At 42.1% G+C, this 19,105-nt stretch overlaps 2 long non-coding RNA genes across 4 annotated transcripts in view; one reads left to right on the forward strand and one right to left on the reverse strand.

Moving 5' to 3' along the window:
* The window catches only part of LOC146641944 (uncharacterized), a 69,622-nt gene that overhangs the window by 10,087 nt on the left and 40,430 nt on the right, over window positions 1-19,105 (forward strand). The gene's annotated exons all lie outside the window — the stretch shown is intronic.
* LOC146641945 (uncharacterized) lies at window positions 2,095-3,617 on the reverse strand. Its single transcript, XR_014909550.1, has 3 exons — window positions 3,253-3,617; window positions 2,343-2,550; window positions 2,095-2,265 (listed from the first exon to the last, which is right to left on the reverse strand). It is a non-coding gene; the product is annotated as an uncharacterized LOC146641945 (long non-coding RNA).

The raw sequence follows: 19,105 nt of genomic DNA on the forward strand, positions 1-19,105 counted from the left end.
ATAAATACGAGCACAGCGTAGACATATATTAATGGTTTATTGTCATTTTGTAGTTACAAAAAGGCATTTTAACCCTCAGCACAACATCACTACTAATACATGACACATATTAGTGTTTTAAACAGTAATAATTAAATAGATTTGCTATACTATAAATAAATATATATAAATACTATAGCTACAGATAACACAACAATACATGTATTGTTTAATTAATAAAACATCAGAAAGTGATAAAACACATTAGAAATAGCAATAGCTTCATAACAGACCAATAAATCAACACATTTTCATCAGCAGATGTTTGCATGTTCAGTAAAAATATTTCAACAACAAGTTTATGATTAAAATGATCAATGAACTTTAGCATTACGCCATGTAATGTACGTTTCATGTTGTACTCATGGTCCTTTGTTAGTCCAGTATAGGATAATGTCTCTGACGTATGTTTCATATCAAATACAGGGAGTGCAGAATTATTAGGCAAATGATTATTTTGTCCACATCATCCTCTTCATGCATGTTGTCTTACTCCAAGCTGTATAGGCTCGAAAGCCTACTACCAATTAACTCATTCACTGCCAGCCATTTCCAAATCAGGTAACGTAATTGACGTCTATAGACGTCAATGGCAGTGAATGAGTTAAGCATATTAGGTGATGTGCATCTCTGTAATGAGAAGGGGTGTGGTCTAATGACATCAACACCCTATATCAGGTGTGCATAATTATTAGGCAACGTCCTTTCCTTTGGCAAAATGGGTCAAAAGAAGGACTTGACAGGCTCAGAAAAGTCAAAAATAGTGAGATATCTTGCAGAGGGATGCAGCAGTCTCAAAATTGCAAAGCTTCTGAAGCGTGATCATCGAACAATCAAGCGTGTCATTCAAAATAGTCAACAGGGTCGCAAGAAGCGTGTGGAAAAACCAAGGCGCAAAATAACTGCCCATGAACTGAGAAAAGTCAAGCGTGCAGCTGCCAAGATGCCACTTTCCACCAGTTTGGCCATATTTCAGAGCTGCAACATCACTGGAGTGCCCAAAAGCACAAGGTGTGCAATACTCAGAGACATGGCCAAGGTAAGAAAGGCTGAAAGACGACCACCACTGAACAAGACACACAAACTGAAACGTCAAGACTGGGCCAAGAAATATCTCAAGACTGGTTTTTCTAAGGTTTTATGGACTGATGAAATGAGAGTGAGTCTTGATGGGCCTGATGGATGGGCCCGTGGCTGGATTGGTAAAGGGCAGAGAGCTCCAGTCCGACTCAGACGCCAGCAAGGTGGAGGTGGAGTACTGGTTTGGGCTGGTATCATCAAAGATGAGCTTGTGGGGCCTTTTCGGGTTGAGGATGGAGTCAAGCTCAACTCCCAGTCCTACTGCCAGTTTCTGGAAGACACCTTCTTCAAGCAGTGGTACAGGAAGAAGTCTGCATCCTTCAAGAAAAACATGATTTTCATGCAGGACAATGCTCCATCACACGCGTCCAAGTACTCCACAGCGTGGCTGGCAAGAAAGGGTATAAAAGAAGAAAAACTAATGACATGGCCTCCTTGTTCACCTGATCTGAACCCCATTGAGAACCTGTGGTCCATCATCAAATGTGAGATTTACAAGGAGGGACAACAGTACACCTCTCTGAACAGTGTCTGGGAGGCTGTGGTTGCTGCTGCACGCAATGTTGATGGTGAACAGATCAAAACACTGACAGAACCCATGGATGGCAGGCTTTTGAGTGTCCTTGCAAAGAAAGGTGGCTATATTGGTCGCTGATTTGTTTTTGTTTTGTTTTTGAATGTCAGAAATGTATATTTGTGAATGTGGAGATGTTATATTGGTGTCACTGGTAAAAATAAATAATTGAAATGGGTATATATTTGTTTTTTGTTAAGTTGCCTAATAATTATGCACAGTAATAGTCACCTGCACACACAGATATCCCCCTAAAATAGCTAAAACTAAAAACAAACTAAAAACTACTTCCAAAAACATTCAACTTTGATATTAATGAGTTTTTTGGGTTCATTGAGAACATGGTTGTTGTTCAATAATAATAATATTCCTCAAAAATACAACTTGCCTAATAATTCTGCACTCCCTGTATATGTCATATCAAAACAAGCCCACACCTGCAGTTGTTTCAGTTTTTCACTGGTGTTTCCTGTCAGCTGGTCAACCTCACTCAGGCGGACATCCATATCAACCAACCAAACGACAAGTTCCTCCCTTTGTGCTTCAAATCCCTCCCACTCTGAGACAAGGAGCTGAAAGAGAGAGAAAAGAGTCAATTATAAAGAAGAGAGAAAAGTGAAGCCCTCCTCAGAAGGTCTGACTCGCATACCTGCAGTTGACCTGTGATGGACTCCAGTTTGGCGTTCACGTCATCCCTCGTCGATGCCAACAGCCGAGTCTGCAGGGTGCCCTGGAAGAGCTGAGTTAATGTTCAACTCCTCCTGGTCAGGCTCTCCAGCTGGATGAGCCGAGGTCTCCCCTCTCGCCGCTGCCTCATCCAGCTGGATGAGCCGAGGTCTCCCCTCTCGCCGCTGCCTCTGAACACAGAAACACAAATTGCATCTGAAGCAGGAGGTGCAGATTTTTATTGCTATTCTTTTCTAAATCCAGGCTAGATCACGTGGAGGTATTTGGAAAAACTTTTTTGGCCAGCAGACGACTGTTGTCTTGCAGAAAGTCAAATCAAACATATGCGATACACAATCAATTCACAAGAACACATTATAAAAAATAAGTCCAGTTCTTGCCTGATTTCAAGTGAATTCTGCATCAAAACAGGGTGACAGAAGTAAAACGAGAGCACAAAGCCTCACTTTGTACAAGCCTGCTATTACAGTTCTCCTCTATGCAGACGACTTTCCTGTTTTCAAGGCACAACTTGGATCTGCTGTACGAATCTTATGGATACACACTAAATGAAACAATAGTGTGCATGACTCCAGATTCTGATCCCTCATCCTAATATGGTCCCAACATAGCAACAGCAATAAAGCAAATGTTGAGGCTTCAAAATACAAAGTCCATAAACCAATGGCTGACATGGGTTTTATCATAAGGGTGATAAATATACAGATTTCAGTCTGTCTTAGAGATTTGATGTTCATTTACCTGCAGATGCACTATACATACCTGCTCCATGGTTTTTCACAACATTTTGCACATCACTATTTAATACAGGAAGTACGTGAACTAAAACAAGTCATCATTCTTTGTGAGAGGACCATATTAATGAAACCAACCTCAATGACATCATAGGGATCCCTAAAGATGCTCCTGCTGCTTCTCTTCCTCCTCATCCTAAGCTTCCTTCTCCTTGTCCTCGCCTTCCATCCAATTGTAATTCAACCTAATTGTGTTTCTGCCCCTCCTCTTCCTCATTTTGTTGGAGCTGTGAACACAATTAATGTGAATCTGGATTAATTTGTGCAAACAAGAAAAATCTACAGCTTTTTGGTTAGAGGTGCTCTTGTGATTTAAGCCGGGTAGAGTAGATTTATGTGTTGATGCTACCTGCTTCAGCTCTGGCTGCTGAGTGATATTTACACCCTGGCTGGATTACAAACTTTAACCATGTGCTGAACTTTGGCCCAGCGTTGATACCTCTTGTTAGTATAACGACCTCTTCTTAGCTTGTATGTGTGATGTATGATGGTGGATAAAAAATTACAATACAAAAAAATTAACTATATTACAAAAGAACATCTATCTTGGAAACATCAAATGACCGGAGCATAACTTGTCAACTAGTCCGAAACTAAGTTATGCAGGAACAGTCAAAGACACACCTTCTCATGTCACATTTCTATTCATTTCTATATAATTTGATTAGACAATAAAGAGTTATCTAATCTAATTATTCATTCAAAACACTTATGCATAGCTGTATTTTATACAGCTCATACAGAATTCAAAGTACAGGTTCATGTGAGTATTTAATGTACAGCTCATATCTACAGAATTTCAGAGTTTCTAGAGCAGACACAGAGCTCACGCCACAACAGGCTTCAGGCGCCATTTTAGTGACTTTAACAATATATTAAATTTTAATTTCGGTCTAGCTGACATTAGGTTATGTACGCAGCACGCAATTAAACCACATATTTTAGAAGCCAAAGGTTCAAATTAGCTGGGAGCACCTTCACTTAATTATAACAGTGGTTTTGTTAGGAAAACAGTTGGATACTAAATTGCGCTGACCTCAACGGCTAACGTATCTAGCCAATCGCTACTGTTAGCACAACATTAACAGCAAGCTACAATGACGAGTAACAAAAACAAAACAGTAATAAGGTTTTAATGAAAATGTTTTACCTTTTCTAACAGTCCCAGAATCCACAGCTTCAGAGTCCAACAGGTACTGAAGACTGTTATCCGTTTCGCTGTCACCGTCCGTGAGTTTTTTTTCCCGAAAGGTCAAGGCCCGCCGCTCGCACACTCTGTCTGCGCATGCGCATCCCAACAACTGACCCCCTCCGTCCGCTCCCAGGAGGTTATAGTATGACGTGTTCTGACGTCACTCTCTCTCCCTGTCATTTATTTGGCTCGAAACACATATTAACAAATTGCTCAGTGATGAACAACTACTCAGATCATTTACCAAAGCAGTGCGCTTTGTCAAAACAAAGTGTGTGTTCATTACACTGACATTCTGTTCTGCAATTGTTATTTACTTGTATTTTATAATTTGACTTTATATACTGCTGGGTGGTTTGTAAAGTTTACAATAACTAGTATTATCATTATGCTACATTTTCAAAAATATATAATAATCTCAAAAGTAATGCCTTGGAGTAGAAAATAGTAATGCTTTATTAAAATTTAAAACTAAAGTACAGTATTTGAATGTGTGTATTGTGTCTACCCATACGGAAAAGAAATAGTAAAAACTTATAGAATCAGAATCAGAATCAGAATGGGTTTATTGCCAGATGTTGAGGTTTACAACATTAGGAATTTGCTGCGGTGCTTCAGTGCAAACAATAAGAATTAAAGTGCTATGTAGAAAGAAAGATATGTGCATGAGATATACATGAGATATATACATGAGAATAAGAATTAAGAGTGCTACGTAGAAAGATATATACATGAGTGCAGGTGGTGATCAGTGCCAGACATGAAATGATGCAGTGACACAGCGTAGGGTCATGTGTTAGTGGCGGGGACAGTCATGTGGTTATTGTTCATGTGTCCAACAGCAGAGGGGAAGAAACTGTTCTTATGGCGAGAGGTTCTGGTGCGGATGGACCGGAGCCTCCTGCCTGAGGGGAGCAGGTCAAACAGACTGTGTCCAGGGTGAGAAGGGTCAGCTGAGATCCGGGCTGCACGCCGCAGTGTCCTGGAGGTGTACAGGTCCTGCAGAGATGGGAGTCTGCAGCCAATCACCTTCTCAGCAGAGCGCACAACACGCTGCAGTCTCTGTTTGTCCCTGATAGTGGCTCCAGCGTACCACACGGTGATGGAGGAGGTGAGGATGGACTCGATGATTGCAGTGTAGAATTGCATCATCGTCCGTGTTGGCAGGTTGAATTTCTTCAGCTGCCTCAGGAAGTACATCCTCTGCTGGGCTTTCTTGATGACGGAGGTGATGGTGGGCTCCCACTTCAGGTCCTGGGTGATGGTGGTACCCAGGAAGCGGAATGAGTCCACAGAGGTGATGGGGGTGTCAGTCAGGATGATGGGGGGGAGTGGGGCTGTGTGCTTCCTGAAGTCCACAATAATCTCCACTGTCTTCTGGGCATTCAGCACCAGGTTGTTGTGGCTGCACCAGGACACCAGACGTTCAACCTCCCTCCTGTAGGCAGACTCATCCCCGTCAGAGATGAGCCCAATGACGGTGGTGTCATCTGCGAACTTGATTAGCTTGACAGACTGGTGGGTGGAGGTGCAGCAGTTGGTGTACAGGGAGAAGAGCAGAGGAGAAAGAACACAGCCCTGAGGGGAGCCGGTGCTGATGGTCCGGGAGTCCGAGACATTCTTCCCCAGCCTCACGTGCTGCTTCCTGTCCGTCAGGAAGTCAGTGATCCACCGGCAGATGGGATCAGGCACATTCATCTGGGAAAGCTTGCCTCGGAGATGGTCTGGAAGGATGGTGTTGAAGGCAGAGCTGAAGTCCACAAACAGGATCCTGGCGTAGGTTCCTGGGGAGTCCAGATGCTGCAGGATGAAGTGTAGGGCCATGTTGATGGCGTCGTCTACAGACCTGTTGGCTCTATATGCAAACTGCAGGGGGTCCAGGAGGGGGGCCGTGAGGGTCTTGAGATGGGAGAGAACTAGGCGCTCAAATGACTTCATGACCACAGATGTCAGAGCCACGGGTCTGTAGTCATTTAGTCCAGTGATCCTAGGTTTCTTGGGGACAGGGATTATGGTGGAGGACTTGAAGCAGGCAGGCACATGACATGCCTGCAGTGAGGAGTTGAAGATGCCAGAAAACACTGGGGCCAGCTCGTTTGCACAGTGTCTGAGGGTGGCAGGAGACACACCGTCTGGGCCGGGAGCTTTCCGAGCATTCAGATTCTTAAACTGCTTCCTCACATCTGCTTCATGAATATGAAGAGTTGTGGTCGGAGGAGGTGGTGTGAAATCCTCTTTTGTGTGGGGTGAGGAGGGGGGTGTTGTAGGTGAACAGTTTGAAGGTGGTGATGGCTCTATGGAGGGGGGAGAGGTGGGGGAATGAGTGTCCAAAGTGCCTCTATTGTTGGGGTCGTTGGAGGTGTGAAGGCTGCCTGATGGCTCGTCAAAACGACAGTAGAAGTCGTTGAGGGTGTTGGCCAAGAGCAAGTCGTCAGTGGAGTGGGGGGTTTTAGGCTTGTAGTTTGTAATATTCCTAAAACCTTTCCACACAGAGGCCGAGTCATTCTCTGAGATCTGCTGCTGCATCTTCTCAGAGTGCTGATGTTTGGCAATGTCCACTTCCTTAGTGAACTTGTACTTGGCCTCTCTGTAGCAGTCCCTGTCTCCGCTTCTGAACGCCTTACTCTTTTCCAGCCACAGCTTTTTGAGTTTAGGGGTAAACCAGGGTTTTTCATTGTTATAACTCACCCTGGTGCGTGATGGCACAATGCTGTCCTCACAGAAGTGGATATAGGAGGTGACAGTGTCCGTAAACTCGTCCAAGCTGTTAGAAGCAGCCTTCAATGTGTCCCAGTCTGTGGTCTCCAAACACGTGCGAAGCTCCTCCACAGCCTCGTTGCTCCACAGTTTTTTGGTCCTCATGACAGGTTTGGAGAGCTTCAGCCTCTGTCTGTACGCGGGGATTAGGTGGATCATGACGTGGTCAGAAAGTCCGAGTGAAGCGCGCGGCACCGCGCGATAGGCCCCGCTGATCGTGCTGTAGCAGTGGTCTAATGTCCTCTCCTCTCTGGTCGGGCATTTAATATACTGCTTGTATTTCGGAAGCTCATGGCTCAGATTGGCTTTGTTAAAGTCCCCAAGAGCAATGATGAGAGAGTCCGGGTATGTCCGCTCCGTGTGGAGAATCTGCTCTGCGAGTGCGCACTGAGCTGCTTGCGCATCCGCGTCTGGCGGGATGTAAACAGCGGCCAGGATGAATGAAGCAAACTCCCGCGGAGAATAAAACGGTTTGCAGTGAATAAAAAGATATTCCAGAGAGGGAGAGCAGTGCTGAGCAATCACTGTTACATCTGTGCACCAGCCACTATTGATGTAGAAGCAGACACCTCCACCTTTGGTTTTACCGGAGAGAGCGGCCTGCCGGTCCGCGCGCAGCAGATGAAAGCCCTCCAGCTTGAGCGCGCAGTCCGGGATGTCCTCACTGAGCCACGACTCCGTAAAACATAAGACACAGGAGGAGGCAAAGTCTCTGTTCATGCTTCTCATCAGGGCCAGTTCGTCTATCTTATTCCAGAGTGAGCGTACATTAGAAAGGAAGATCCCAGGAAGGGCCGTTCTCAGTCCGCGTTTCCTCAAACGCACGAGTACGCCGGCTCGCTTACCTCTCTTTCGACGTCTTATATGTGATTACTCATGAAAGTGGCCACTTTCGCATTACTTTCATACATTGTTTTAGTAAGTATCCAAACCATTATATAATTTTTCAAGGGACCTTATATCTGTTTTCACACTTATATGCTTTTCATACAAGTTTCACACAAGACAGATACAAACTTTATAAGATTTATATATATCTTTTCCATATGGGTATTGTTTGCAAATATTTCTAACTTTTATTTGAATATTCAGTTTCCTACCATCTTCTCTTAAAGGGTAATTGCCAGGTATCCCGCCCTTCCCCTTCGCACACACATGCACACAAAGAAAACACACAGTATAATTCACAGCCTCATTATAGTGAATAAATATTTATGCCATTTACACCATCAAACTTAGATTGCTAAGGATGAAGACCCTTTTGTTCTTTAAAGAACCATTTGTAATAACTGAAGAACCATCCACAAAATAAAAAGGTTCTTTGACGTATGATGGTTCTTTAAAGAACCATGAAGACATCTGAAGAACCATTTAAGAACCATAATTTTTCTGAGTGCAGGGTAGATCAGAACCTGCTCATATTGCCTGGTAATGCTTCAGGGTTCCCACAGGAGGAACTGGGAAGTGTTGTTGGGGAGAAGGACATGTAGTGGCTATCTTTGTTTCTTCTTGGAGTTCTCTATTTCTCTTATATCTAAAATAAGAGTCTGGATGGACAAGAGGCTGTTTTACGCGTCGGTTTGTGCAACAACGACGGTAAAACCATCGTGTCGCTCCGCCATTCGCTTACTTTATTTCTCACAAACCTTTCACAACAAAAGCACCATATCCTTTTCAGGCTTTTCAAAATAAAACATGTAATAACTATAAATGGCGCTAACATTCCGGCCCCTAATTGTTACTGCTAAGGCATAACAATTACATATTAACACAATAAAGCGTCATTTAATATCAACACTCATAATCTAACTGGCTTAACCAAACATTATATGAAACATAAGTCATATGTGTTGAACATATATCTGTTACACATGAGGCTGATATTCAAACTGTTGCCTCCATTTCAAGCAACAAACATAACTTGTCGATAGGCCTCTCCAAAACGCTAGTTTTGGTTTTGACAAACACACGTCTGACAAGTCCATGTGAGTCTGGAACTGTTCTCTCAACCTTTCCCATTAACCAGGAACTTCTTGGTGCACTGTCATCAACTATGAGAACAACATCTCCTGGTCTCAGATTTCTCCTAGTCACTAACCACTTCTGTCTTTCTTGTAGAAGCGGCAAATACTCTTTAGTCCAACGCTTCCAAAAAATGTCTGACAGGTACTGCACCTGTCTCCACCTTTTTTTTGCATACAAGTCCTCTCTTTGAAACAATCCAGGTGGCAGTACTGGCTGCCCTTTAAGAAGAAGTAGATGATTAGGTGTAAGTGCGTCTAAATCATTGGGGTCATTAGACGCTCTTGTTATTGGCCTGCCGTTGACAATTGCTTCAACTTCACATAGCAATGTCCGCAAGCATTCATCATCCAGAGGTTGCTGCTTTAGGATCTGGTTAAGAATTCTTCTAACTGAGCGAATTTGTCTCTCCCAGATTCCTCCAAAATGTGACCCTGCTGGGGGGTTAAATATCCAGGTGATGCCCTTTTGCATGAGCATTTCTGAGATTTTTGAATGATTCCATCCCTTGATTGCTTCACGCATTTCCCTTTCTGCACCCACAAGGTTAGTGCCATTGTCTGATCTCATGACAGACACTTGACCTCGTCTTGCAATAAACCTCCTGAATGCATTTATGCAAGAATCAGTCTCAAGTGAGTGGGCAACTTCTATGTGTATTGCTCTAACAGCAAGACATGTAAACAATACACCATATCGCTTAACTCTGCTGCGCCCATGCTTGACCTCAAAAGGTCCAAAATAGTCTACGCCCACATTTGTGAATGGAGGTTTGTCAGGAATCAGGCGATCTTGTGGCAAGTTTGCCATTCTTTGTTCACCAGGTTTCGCAGATGTCCTTCTACATGTTACACACTTTGACAGGATCTTTCTTATTGCTGAATCTGCCTGTGGAATCCAGAATCTTTCTCTCAGCCTGGATAATATGTAATTCCTTCCTCCATGGCCTGTTTCTTGGTGAATGTGTCTCAGAATCAAAGTAGAAACATGATGACCTTTAGGGAGAATCACTTGATGCTTAACATCGGCTGGTAGTGCAGACTCATGCAACCTACCGCCAACCCTTAAAACTCCATCCTGGACAAAAGGATCCAGCTTCACAATGTGACTGCTCCTTTTAAGCTTGTCACCTTTTTGAAGACTTGCAATTTCTTCTGCGAAGCTTTGATTTTGACAAAACTTAACAATCTCAGTTTCTCCCTTTGCAACATCTGCAGTGGTAAGTGAAGATCCCTTAATACATGTTTTGAACTGCTGCATTTGACCTGCAACCTTTTCAAATTTCCTTTTAGTGCTGTCACAGCCACTTGCTTGTGACATGAGAAGCTTCCGATGCGCACTTAACCTGCCAAGCAGCTGCTTGAATGTAAGTATCCAGGAAACTGCCTTTTTTAGACGGTACCAGTCTGAATAGTGAGAGATCAGTTTGTTCACTGGATTTTCATGTAATTTTGTAACATCCACACTCATCACCTCTTTGACTTCGACATCATTTTTTGGTATTTCTTTAATGTCCGGTGGAATTGGCCAGTTTTTCTTATCTTTTGTCAAAAACTCTGGCCCAGCAATCCAGTTTGAACACTTCATGAATGTCTCTGTGTTCATTCCTCTTGAAGCGTGGTCAGCAGGGTTTAATTCAGAGTTTACATACATCCACTGACTTGGTTTTGTGTTGTCTCTAATAAGTGACACTCTATTTGCTACAAATGTCTTAAATCTGATGTTCTCGCTGGAAATGTACTTTAAAACAGTGCTACTGTCAGACCAAAACACAAATTCTTCTTGTGGCATTTGAAGCTCCTTTCTCATGAGCTTGTCCATTTTTACAGCAACTGCAGCTGCTGTCAACTCCAGACGTGGAATTGTTATCTGCTTCAGAGGAGACACTCTGGACTTGCCCATAATGAATGAGCAGTGAGTTTCTCTTTTCTGGTTTGTGATACGGAGGTAAGTAACGACTCCGTAACCTCTCTCACTGGCATCAGCGAAGTGGTGCAATTGTGTAGATATGACCACTCCAAATCCAGCAGGTTTCAAACACCTGTTGACGGTAAAGCCATGAAGTTTTGAAAGCTCTGAATGCCAAACTTGTGACCTTTGAGCCAGTTCAGCTGGGATTTCCTCATCCCATGAAATCTTCCTGCCACATAGCTCTCGCAGGATGATTTTTGCTGTCAGAATGACAGGAGACAAAAAACCCAATGGGTCATATATTGCACTTACAAATGAGAGGATGCCTCGCCTAGTCTTTGGCACAGGTTTTTCAGTTATCCTGATCTTGAATACATCTGTCTCTGTGCACCAGTTCACTCCTAGGACTCTTTCCTCTGGTAGTGCATCATGTCTCAAATCCAAATCTTTCATCTCTTTTGCTCTTTCCTTTTCAGGAATGGAAGCAAGGACAACTCTGCTGTTGCTCATCCACTTTGTTAAGTGAAATCCTCCACTCTCACACAATGCAGTCAGGTCCCTGACCATAGTACATGCCTCTGTTTCATCTGAAACTGACAGAAGACAATCATCTACATAAAAGTTGTTCAGAACAGCATTAACTGCTGCTAGTGGCATTTTTTCTTTAGCATCTTCTGCTGCCTTTTTTAGTGCATAGTTTGCACAGCTTGGGGAGGATGTTGCCCCAAACAAGTGCACCATCATTTTGTATTCTTGCAGAGGTTCATTCAAGTTCCCATTTGGCCACCAGAGAAAACGCAAAAGATCACTGTCCTCTGGAGGTACTCGCACCTGGTGATACATAGCTTCTATGTCTGACATCAAGGCAATGTGATCCCACCTAAACCTTGTTAGTACTCCAATCAGTGTGTTCGTTAGGTCTGGCCCTTGCAAGAGTTCTTCGTTCAGTGATTTCCCTTGAAAGGATGCTGCACAGTCAAAAACTACACGGAGTTTTCTTTTCTGAGGGTGGTACACCCCATGGTGTGGTATGTACCAAACTCTCTCATTTTCAGGGGTAGTCTTTGTGTTTGGTACCTGAACTGCGTAGCCTTTATTCAGCAAGTCAGACATGAAGCTCTGATACTCCTTGTGAAACTCTGTGTTTCTGATTAATTTTCTTTTCAGATTCTCTGCCCTCTGCATTACTGCACTGCGGTTGTTTGGCATTTTGACAGCTTTGTTTCTCAAAGGAAGACCTATGCGATAATGACCATTAATCCTTTCAGCTGTGCCATTGACAGAATCCATAAACATGATGTCTTCTCGTGACATTTCCTGTTTTTCCTCAGAAGCTTTCTCTGGAAAATCATAGTTGAGCTGTTGCATCAAAAGATTCTCAACATTAGTGACAGAGATGCGATTTACTGAAACACTCAGCTCTCTGTCAGAAGGAGTAGAGCAAGAATCTCTCTTGAGAGGGCCATTGATAACCCAACCCAGGACTGTTAGAACAGCATATGGACCGTTATCGTTACTATGAATAATCTCCCATGGTTCCATAGCCTTGTGCACATCACATCCTATCAAAAGTCCAATGTCTGCGTCTGAATGTGGGAACTTGATTTGCCGAAGATGTGGCGACCTTTTTAAATCATCCTGTGTAGGGATGTTCTCTCTAGACACTGGAATGTCTGCATGAGTGTAAATGTCAGGAAGATCTATATAGGTGTTCTCATTTAAACCACACACTTCTAATCCTGACAGGTGATAACTTGTCACCATCTTTTCTTGTCCCATTGTGCGAAGCATGAATTTTGTCTTCTTACCTTCTACACCCAGTTGTCTCATCAGTTTTTCTGAACAAAACGTGGCTTGGCTCCCATTGTCCATGAATGCATAAGTCTCAATCAACTTATTGCCTTTCTTCAACTTAACCCACACAGGAACGATCGATAACACATGAATGCCTTTTCCGGCCCCTGTGGCTCCACAAATTCTGCCTGAAGTGTGTGTTTCATCACTTGTTGTGGGAATGTCTGAGACATTTCTCTGGATGCAATCGTCTGCCTTACTGTCCTCCTCCTTTGTCCAATGAAGCATACTTGGATGTCTCTTAGAGCAGTACTCACACAATGATCTTTTCTTACAGTCCTTACTCAGATGACCTTGTGTCAGACATGCAAAGCGCAGACCCTTTGCTTTAAGGAACTCTAGTCTTTCTTTGTAAGGCTGGTTTCTGACCCTTTGACATTCTGCCAGTGTATGGAGTTTTTCACAGTATATGCATGGTTTCTGGAAGGCATTGCTAGTGTGACAAGAAGCACTTTTATTAATTTCAGGTGACCTTTCATTTGCAGCTTGTGTTACACTTGTAGCAAATGTGCTTCCCCTTTGCCTGGATGATCTAGTCATTCTCACATTTGCAGATGACTTTGCTTTGTCTTCAGCATCCTTAATGTCACCATACAAAGGATCTGCAGCTATTTTTGCTTGTCTGTTTATGAATCTAACCAGATCTGAGAACTTTGCTCTCCTTCCACTTGTTTCTTGAATGTCAAAAGCAGAGACTCCCCACATTTCTCTCATTTTGTATGGCAGTTTAGAGACAATAACTCTGAGGTTCGTGGGGATCTCCATCTCTTGCAGTTGACTGATGTCTTGCATTGCATTGTTACAACCAGTGAGAAACAGTGAATAGCTATGAAGAGCCTTTGCATCATCTGTTTTGATTTGTGGCCAATTGAATGCTCTGTTCATGTAGGCAGTTGCAATTTTCAGTTCATTACCATAATGACAAAACAGCAACTTCCTTGCCTCACTGTAGCCTTGTTGAGGATTCATGTGCTGACAACTTCTTACCAAATCTCTGGGCTCACCTCTGGTGAACTGTTCAAGGTAATATAACCTGTCACTGTCACTGTCAGTTTTGTCATGAATTGTATGGTCAAAGGCTCTTGTAAATGGTATGAACTCAAGTGGATCACCACTAAAGATGGGAATGTCTCTTTGAGGCAAATGTGACAGTCTATGTTGTTTGACTAACATCTCAGTGATATCATTTTGTTTCAACATGACTTCACATAGATTCATTGGAATAACACTGGCATCAGTTTGGTGCAAGTCATCTTCTTGTTTTACACTGTGACTGTTTACCTTTGAATGCCCATCATGTTCACCTTGTACCTTTGGCTCTTGGAAGCTAAAGTGCTTAACAGCTGATTCACACTGTTCCACATCATTTTTACAGCTGTCATATTCACAGTCCTCTAACACTTTTATTTTGGCTGTAGAAGCAGCAATAGCTGTCTCGATCTCAAGCTGTTCTCTTCTTGCTTTTAACTTACATTCTTCAATGTCCAAGGCTTGTCTCTGTTTCAAGGATGCGGCTCGTGCGAGCAGAGCAGCGCGCTCTGCTTCTTCTTTCTGCCGTACAGATGATACCGAAGAAGCTCTGGACGATCTTGATGAGCGGCTACTGACTGAGCTTCTTCCAATGCTGGTACCTGATTTCTTTGCAGTTAGTCTAGCAGTCACTGACACGCTGTCATCTGGGCTCACGTCGTCGTGATGCTGATGTCTTGTTACGATGATCCATTTCTCAACTTCAGTCATAAACGCACTGAACTGCTCCTTTTTTGGGTTGAACCAGAGCATCTGGTCCACATTCCTTTCATCTTCTGGCAACAGCGACAGTACATCATCATTTGCCCGTAAGAATTCTTCATGCAGCTTTGAAAAGTTACTTAAATGTTCATCAACAATGTCAAGGCTTTCATTCTCTTTCATCAGTCCGCTAATTTTATTCATTTTTGAAGTTAATTGTGACAGCTTGGACCTTCTTGCGTTTATGTGCCTGCCGAGCTGTTCTTCCAAACCTCTTTCGGTGTACCTTTGCGCCCTCTTATGGCCGGTCCCGCTACTGCAGCTCTGTGCCCTAGGCCTGCAACCTTGCGGGTCTTTATCTGCCATCTCTGCTCCTTTTACACAACTTCTTATTCAACAAGTGTTCATGAAACAAAATGGTCTATGACACAAAGCTGAGGCTTTCGTAGTTAGTGTCATCTTCTTAAGACCAAAAACACTGTCACTGACTTATTTGTAAGAAGTTGTGAATCGCAATTGTTCAGTTTTGACACGACTTGTAGCTTAGCAGCATATCATAGTCCAAAATTTTATCCATGAAAGCTTATTTCTTCTTTTCTTAGATTCTTCATGCATACAGCTCTGTGCACTTAACTGACTTGCTGTATCAAACTTTGCACGATCTCATAGCGATGCAGTCGTCTTGCTCGGGAGCATGATGGTTTTACTTAATGTAGTGGCTATCTTTGTTTCTTCTTGGAGTTCTCTATTTCTCTTATATCTAAAATAAGAGTCTGGATGGACAAGAGGCTGTTTTACGCGTCGGTTTGTGCAACAACGACGGTAAAACCATCGTGTCGCTCCGCCATTCGCTTACTTTATTTCTCACAAACCTTTCACAACAAAAGCACCATATCCTTTTCAGGCTTTTCAAAATAAAACATGTAATAACTATAAATGGCGCTAACAGGACATATGGAAAGCCATCCTTAGCCTGCTGCCATCACAAAATAATGGATATATGGTTGTGCACATTATCGTGTAGTACATTTCCATTGTAAATATAGGGTATATATTAGAAGTTTTTATATTTTCTACAATGTCATACCTCAGTCAGCAAAATTAGGCAGACAATTTGATCACTTGGCTCAAATTTGATATATGTTTGCTTGCAACTTTGCTAGTACCTGCCATTGTGGTCTCTGGCTGCCACATCGCTACTGGCCCTCTTTTTTGTGAAAGCCCATTAAGACAAAGAAAGCAAAAGGGTCACCCTTACTAGAGACAACATCAGAATCCTGCATTTCTATACACTACACCATCCTAAAGCACACAAATATTGCAATCCCCTCAGCTCCAGATTAATTAAGCATTCACTCATTGTGATGTTTACCAGCTGAACCCTTCATCGCTATTTCTGCAAAGAATGATGACCAAATCCTATAAAGTCTTTGACCATACACTCAGATTTGCATGTCAAATATTCTATAGACATTATATCAAAAATAAACTTTTGAGAGATTTAAAAAAATAAAACTTGTTTCCTAGTACTTCCCTGTATATTTTCCCCATAGTAAGACTGCATGTGTATCTAGACCTGAATACGTCTATTTAACTGTGCCTGTGACTGTTGGAGAGAGAGTGGCTGAGTGTGACATACTCAGAGGTCATTCTCATAAAAAAATGGAAGGAAGTTCTGAGCATTAGAGGAAATCCAATTAAGACCCCGGTACAGTAGTAGTGGCATTTAACAAATATCTCTCCTCTGTGTCTCCCAGCAGTGGCCGGGCGAGTGAGCCACACTAATAATAACACTCTCACTCTAAGTTATAGTCTTATATCGCGTTATGTCTCCTATATGTCCAAGAAGAATTACATTTCTATTCACTGTGGTGACGAGGGCATTCGTCAACGCCTACTGTAACGACCAATCATCGGTGGTTTTATCCATCATGTGTTTATGCATGTGCACATATACAAACACGCACAAGGATGAGGATCCATCCATTACCTGAAATGTTTGTATTCTCCCAAGGTGGGTAAAAAAAAATCAATGCAAGGCAATATTACTATTGGATTTAGTTTATGCTATCGACCTACTTCTGTGGCACGTAGATCATCTGAGCAACAGCGAATGGATGACCTGGTAACCTGCATCCAGGGTCACTGCATTAAAGCTCGCTGCTGTTCCTGATATAGTGAGTTTACTTGTCATTTATAGATTTTCAAAAAAACTGGCAATGGTTTGAAGAGGCTATTATGGAGATAAAAGGGTGAATTTTGGATGATGTGCATGCCAGAAAATAATAATATCGTGAAAATTAAAAGAAATTACGGTTACTTTTGCTTTTTTGAGGGCTCACAGGTAATGTAAAAGCAATTTGCACAGTATTAGTGGCTTACTGTTTTGTATAAATTGGAGCGCAAACACAATTTAAAAAACCTCATTGTCTGTGTTCTATCCCTTAAACACATAGATGAAAGAAAAACATAATTACCAAAAAAGAGCATCCAGCTAATCTCTTCGCAGAATTCATGAGTGATGCTTTTGTTTCTGCTGTAGGCAATATTAAAGCATTTTGAGCGTCAATAAATCAATTTTAACTATCTCGACACGATAGTGAAAACCGAATGTGCTGGATCAAATCTGGATTATTCTTTTGTGGAACAGAAATTATTAAAACACAAATCAAAAACAAATTATGCACCCTCATTTACAGACTTGATTTCAGATAGGACTTTTCGACTCCTATGAATATGCAGATATCTGTAAGCAGGGGACAAGATTTTTGTTGTACCTGAAGCTTTATGATTTCTGTTTGTAGTCTGAATTTGGTCAGCCTGTCACTTTTGGGCAAGGCTGCTTTCTGTCCCAGCACATTCGCACCTAAATCACTGCATGCTGATGCTTAGTCAGTATGCAACTCATCATGTTTAAACATGAAGGGTTTCCCTTTAGCATCACTTTCCTGTGTGAAGACAAGTCCACATTTGTAGGCAGGTGGGACTGTGGAAAGGATAATCACACTGACCTCCAACCAGAAAACCAACATGATGAGAATCTGAGTTGTTTGGGAGACACTTTGTTTTTTTCTTACCTCTTCAAATTAGTTTGTGTTTTCCAGCATGTCCTTGATTACCACGGTCGTTGTTGACACTAGCAGAGTACTTTTGCCTAAAATGACCCTAACCCGCACTAAAGTGCTACCTACAATATCACAATGTAAAATAGTTGGGTTCTGATCCAGCATACTAAGGGTCAGGGTGTTTAGCCATAGTATGTACTGTAGAAGTAATAATGGGATAAAAATCTTAAGAGTATTTGGCGGAATGAAATATTGAAACCGTCAGCTTTTACCTGAAAAGTATTCAGCTTTTTATTAACTTTATGCATTAATTAACAAGGGTCAGCAACTGGAATAGGACGCATTGGCCCAAATAGCTGCTCACTATACCAGAAGTCCCATAAAAGAAAATTGCCCCCTACCCTGTAAGACTTAGCAAGCAGAGTAGCTGATGGATTCCCATATTCTTTTACCTTTACATATTCAAAAACCTTATACTACTCCCAATTTCTTTATATTTTTCTTCCAAGGAGCCAGGCTTTCTTGTAGTTTTATGTTAAACATTGTCTTCAGCAATAGTTTTGAAGGCTTTCTGAAGGTCTTTCACAGATTTTCTTTGGACATTGGTTTTTTTTGTCAGTCATTTTCAGTCCAGTTGTTGTGCCTTTAGGCATTTTGTAGCTTGCACCCTGTTACAAAGACACATAATTCCTATTTCTTAGCTGAACCTATGAAAAAAATGGCAGCCATAGCACACTTTGACAGGCAGTATAAAACACTATTATTATAATTATTATTATTATTATTTTTAACCAACAACATGATTCCAAAGGAGCTTTCAGACAAAAACTTAGAAGATCTCAACACCACTGTGTCACTGTGTCAGTTTTCATAGTCAGTCATAGTTTATCATTGTGTTCACAGTTTTTTCATAGTCTGTCATAGCCTCAGTTTTCATAGTTTGTCTAGTTTTCATGGTTTTTGCTGTTTGCAACAGAAATAAAGGCTCGCCTTTTGTTCACCTGCAACTCGTCTCTTCAGTGTCTGTTTCTGGGTCCGTTCAACGAAACACACCAGCGTACCCTGCCGTGACACACTGTCAGTGTGTCCTTAAAGAACTAAGGAAACTGGAGAACATATACTTTCTACAGCAGATGAAGCGTATCTGAAAGTCATGTCCTTAAGAAAGAGGAAAGAAAATCCAACAAAACCTGAGAACCTGAGAAATGCAGTTGGACCTTCAGCTGACCCACCTATTGTTCACTGAACCCCCATCAAAAATGGTCTCAGTGAAAGGGTGACTGTCAAGAAGGGAAGGGTAACATTTTAGCCAGTGGCTTGGAAGATCTTGTCAAAGTTGATGGAATTTTTAACTAAGAAATACACCATCAGCTTAATTTCAAAATTCATTCAACGGCTT

Source organism: Rhamphochromis longiceps, linkage group LG23 (genome assembly GCF_057381845.1).
Source record: "Rhamphochromis longiceps isolate RC_006_pf linkage group LG23, R_longiceps_female_GT1.1, whole genome shotgun sequence".
In the NCBI taxonomy this organism is placed as follows: domain Eukaryota; kingdom Metazoa; phylum Chordata; class Actinopteri; order Cichliformes; family Cichlidae; genus Rhamphochromis; species Rhamphochromis longiceps.